The sequence below is a fragment of the Acomys russatus genome, chromosome 23 (assembly GCF_903995435.1).
Source record: "Acomys russatus chromosome 23, mAcoRus1.1, whole genome shotgun sequence".
Classification (NCBI taxonomy): Eukaryota; Metazoa; Chordata; class Mammalia; order Rodentia; family Muridae; genus Acomys; species Acomys russatus.
The window spans coordinates 23,412,925-23,417,926 of NC_067159.1; the positions used below are offsets into that span (position 1 = coordinate 23,412,925).

General features: G+C 46.4%; 1 non-coding gene across 1 annotated transcript; it reads left to right on the plus strand.

Annotated features, from left to right (window-relative positions):
* The first annotated feature begins 2,149 nt into the window (after positions 1 to 2,149).
* Positions 2,150 to 2,252, plus strand: LOC127206767 (U6 spliceosomal RNA). Its single transcript, XR_007832863.1, has one exon. It is a non-coding gene; the product is annotated as a U6 spliceosomal RNA (small nuclear RNA).
* The last annotated feature ends 2,750 nt before the right edge of the window (positions 2,253 to 5,002 follow it).

The window sequence follows — 5,002 nt, forward strand, 5'->3', positions numbered from 1 at the left end:
CCCAGCATTGAAACAAACAAATAAATAAAGCAAAAAGAAAAAACAAAGAGTTCCAACATCAAAATCACCTTTTCAGGCTAGGTAGTGGTGGCGCACGCCTTTAATCCCAGCACTCGGGAGGCAGAGGCAGATGGATCGCTGTGAGGTCGAGGCCAGCCTGGTCTACAAAGCGAGTCTGGGACAGTCAAGGCTACACAGAGAAACCCTGTCTTGAAAAACCAAAACCCAAACCAAACCAACCAACCAGCCAAACAAAGGCCACCTTTCCCCCTGGAGTATGCTTTTGCAAACCATCCTGCTAGAACCTTTTCTGTCTCACTAAGCCATAGTGCTATGTCCAGAATCTCTGCTTAGCGGACCAGGGCAACAAATTGGGCCTCATCTAACTCCATCTCCTGCTCCTCCCCACCCCCCCATTTTAATTTTTAAATTTATTTTCTCACATATTACATCCTGACCTCAGTTTCCCCTCCCTCCTCTTTTCCCAATCTCCCCTCCCCTCCTTCCACAAACATACATTTTTATATTATTACATATGAACAAAACAATCCCATATTCTTAATGTCCATCCCAATCTGTACACAGTGGGAAAAAAATCGTGTAAAATCTTTTTTGGAATGTCAGTATGCTTCATATGGGTCTCACTTTGTATCTCATCGTTGGGGCTTGAATTTAGGAATTTGGAAGCAATGAGGTCACGGAGGAGAATCAGAAGTGTCTGGTCAGTTAACTACCTCGTTACAGTTTCCTCAAGCGACACAGTCACGAGCTCTCAAAGTGGGAAAGAGAGAGGGGGGGCGGGCCGGGGGGCGGGAAAGGGCCACTTTTACTGGCAGAGAAAGCTCACTTAGTCTCATTTTATTTGTCTAGGAGGAAATTCCAGCCCAGTCATTTGAAGGACTCTGTCTTGACCGGGAGTTGCCTATGCTATAAGTCACGGAGAGTCTCGTTGAGTTCAGAGTTGTCTATAAATACCGCCTAGTTACCCGTTGGCGTAGGAAGTTCTCTGTATTCCCTTCGGGTCTAAGTTGTGGCTCCAGGCTCACCAGTTTCCAGAAGTCCTTTCCTAACTCACTGCTCCTTCAAACCTCTCTTCCTTGGCCACGCCTCTAGCTTCTATTGCTCCAGACTGACATCTGCTCTCCACTATACTCCCGATGAGGAATACAAAGCTGGGTTTCTTGGTTGAAATAAGGGGTTGGAGAAAATGCAGGGAGCGCTAGTACTGTTCAAAGTTTCAGGCCCCCAATTACACTGGCGATGGGATGATTACATTGCTGGCATGCCCTTTTCCCAAATGTGTACACTCATCTAGAATTTCCCCAGAGCGAGGCATTATGCCCTTCTCCCTCCGCATCTTCCTTGCCAGCCATGGAGGCGAAGGCTTATGTTTGGGACTTCCTAAGTGTTACAGTCTATGTGACTGCTGCTGGTGCTAAATCTTGTGTGTGACTTGTGGAATGGCTGGCACCCAAAAGAAACAGGGACTTTGCGGTGAAAAGCTGTATGGGCGGCTTGCTGGCTCTGCCTCGGCTGTTTGGCCACCTCCTCAGCCAAGCTGCCAGGCGACTGTGGCTTTCCCTGAGGATTTTGGGAAGGCTGGCCCAGGTTTCCAAGGAGAGTTCCTTTCCACCACTTCCCTTGCAATTCTACCCTTCCCACCAGCGATCAGATCTGTTGGATGATTGAAGGATGCTCTCCAGCCTGCTGTCCCCACATCAGAGAGACAGCAGTGCGTCTGCGAGGGTCCTACACTGGCCACCCTTCGGAAGGATCTCCGCATTAGCCAGCCAGTCCCTCGACGCAGGCTGTGTTTGCTGAGCCTAGAAAGAAGACGACACCCATTCTCCTCTGCAAGCAACTAGAAAAAGAAGCCTACGGCTGCAGTCTAACCTCACCCTACTCATGACGTCCATCTTCTCTCTGATGGTCCCTCTGCCTGGAATGTCTGGCTTATTCTCGCTTCTCCTGATAAAATCCTACTTAATCTCCGAAGCTCAACGAAGACACCATATCTTTTAGGAATTTGATTCACCTCTGTCCCCAAACCCTTGTTCCTACAGCTTTGTGGTCCTGTCTTATCACAGTATATGACCAGAGTGAGTTGTTTATCTGCCTGGGTGCAGGAGTTAAAAATCAAGACAAGTGCTTGCTTCGGCAGCAAATATACTAAAATTGCAACAATACAGAGAAAATTAGAATGGCCCCTGTGGGAGGATGACATGCAAATTCCAGAAGCAGTCTATATTTTTGAGACTGACGCACCAACCAAGGACCACGCACGGAGAGGACCTAGAATCCCTGCTCAGATGTGGTCGAGAGGCAGCACAGTCTCCTTGTGGGTCCCCTATTACGGGGAGTAGGGGCTGCCTCTGACAAGAACCCTATTGCCCATTCATTGATCATTTCTCCTGGGGTGGGGTGGCCATGCCAGTCCACAGAGAAAGAGGATGCAGGCAGTCCAGATAAGACCTGATAGGCTGGGGTCAGGTGGTAGGGGATGAGGGCTTCCCCTTTCTGAGTACTAGATGAAAGGGGGAGGGGAAAGAGGTAGGGAGGTTAGGACTGGGAAGAGACAAGGGAACAAGGAAGGGGGCTACAATTGGGATATAAAGTGAATAAATTAAAAATAAACTACACACACACACACACATACACACATACACACACACACACCCTTTAGCCTTGGCATGTAGGGTGGTGCTCTGAACACAGAAGTAACAGTGACATCTTGATATAGTATTCCTCATTATCTACTTAGCAGGTACCAGGCCCTTGTTTGTGACATCTTTGAACACCCCGCCCCCCACTTTTAGGGGAAACTACTGGTCTAATCCTAGCTGTTGGGTAGGGTGTATTGAGCTTTTATAACCTGCTTCCAGTCCCATGGGTAGTAAAAATGGACCTACGATTTGAACCCAGATTGTACAACATTAGTGGAATACCGCTTTAACCATAAGGTATAGAATTAAAAAAAAAAAGATTTATTCATTTATTATTTATACAGGATTCTGCTCCCATGTGTGCTTGCAGGCCAGAAGAGGGCACGAGATCTCATTATAGATGGTTGTGAGCCACCATGTGGTTGCTAGGAATCGAACTCGAGACCTTTGGGAGAACAGACAGTGCTCTTAACCGCTGAGCCGTCTTTCCAGTCCAAGATATAGCGTTTTAAAAAAAGTTTTGAACACACAACTGAATTACTCTGTTGATGCACAGGTACTCAGTCCCATCCCACCTGAGCCCAATATCTCAGGGAGGGGTGCTTTATTCTTTGGGCCATTGGGTGGTATGATGGTGATTTGGCCCAGCTTCCTTGCTTGTTCATGTGGCTTTCGTTCTGTTTTGGAAGGCAGTGGAGATCAAAAGGTCTTCATGATAGAGCAAATTCCTGATGTGCTTACAAAAACACCCATCTTAACATCAGGCCAGCATCCCATCATGGCCACAATCATGGCTCACTGGTGGTCCAAACTTGATGAGCATACTGGCTTTTATTTGTGGATCATTAGAGGACAATGAGAGACCTTTCCCCTGCCTTCCTTGTGGGTCCGTACAGGATGTGGCCAGGGATTATATGATGAACTCATATGTCTCCTTCTCATTTGCTCATTACACATAAGAGAGGATACCTGGCCTTCTGCATTGATGCCGCTACCAACAGAATCAAGTATCAAAGGGTATGTCTGAAGACGTGAAGGAAGTTGACACTCTATTAATGACTTTTGCCTCTTTCCCCTGGTAACTTCTATGCTTGCAGAATATCTGGCATGTAGCTGATGTTCAACTAATATTTGTTGAAATAACTTATATTCACTAATACCTGATATCTCTGTGGGTGTTTTGTTTTTGTTTTTTGAGACTCGCTTTGTAGACAGGTTGGCCTTGATCCCATAGAGATCCACCTGCCTCTGCCTCCTGAATGCTGGGATTAAAGGCATGTGCTATACCCAGATTGCGAGAACCCCCAAAAAAGACCACCAGGACTCGATACCGATGCAATACACAAGAGGACCTTTAATTTTTCGACTTGAGCCAGGCTCTGACAATTACCAACACAGTGGCATCCAGAAAGAGCCCTGAACTTTGAACTGAGGGTAAATTTATAGGTTCCTGTCCCTCCCAGCTTCCCAAACCAGGGGAGTTCCAGCCTGGCAAACACCTATTGGTTGAGTAACATAAGGAGGTCTCATGTCTAAAGGTGACAGGCTACAGAAAAAGGCGCCAAGACCGCCCATGGCTTAGCTTTCTTTGTTCACCACCTTGTCCAGGAAAGTGTCAGGTTTCTTATTAAACCTATCTCCAGGAATGCGGCCATAAAACTGGGTCTCTTACTAACTCAATCTCCGGTGGGACCCTTCGGGTCAGTCGCTAGGCAATGCTATCTCTCGTGGGGCTCTTCTTTGCAGCTGGCCAGATTATCTCCTGTAGATCTATTTCTTAACCTTGGCCCCCGTTTTAGTTCTTCTGGTGTCTCAGCATGCACTACCACTACTGGCTCCTGTGGTCTTGTATGAACTTTCTAAAGTATTTTCATAGCTATTGTTTTTCATTGATCCCTAAATTCATTATAAGGCAGATAATATTGATTATCAGAAGAATTCATTGACTTACTCAAAGTTACCAGCTCCTCAGAAGCAAAGTCAAGGACAGAATCTAGGCTGGTGACCTTGAATCTAGCACTTAAAAACATCAGAAAGAGATTTTCAATACCTGAACTTAAAAACAATTGTGTGTGAATGTTTTATCTATATGTATGTATGTGCAATTCATGTGTGCCTGCTGCCCCAGGAGGCCAGAAAATGTGGTCTGATACCCTGCAATTTGAGTCACAGATGGTCGTGAGCTGTCATGTGGGTGCTGGAACTGAACCTGAGCCCTCTGCAAAAGCATCCAGCACTCTTAACCACTGAGTCATCCCTCCATCCCCACAACACCTAACTTGCTTATCTTAAAGTGAATTATACTTAGCTTTGTCCCTCTTTCTGGATAACTGGCTCTA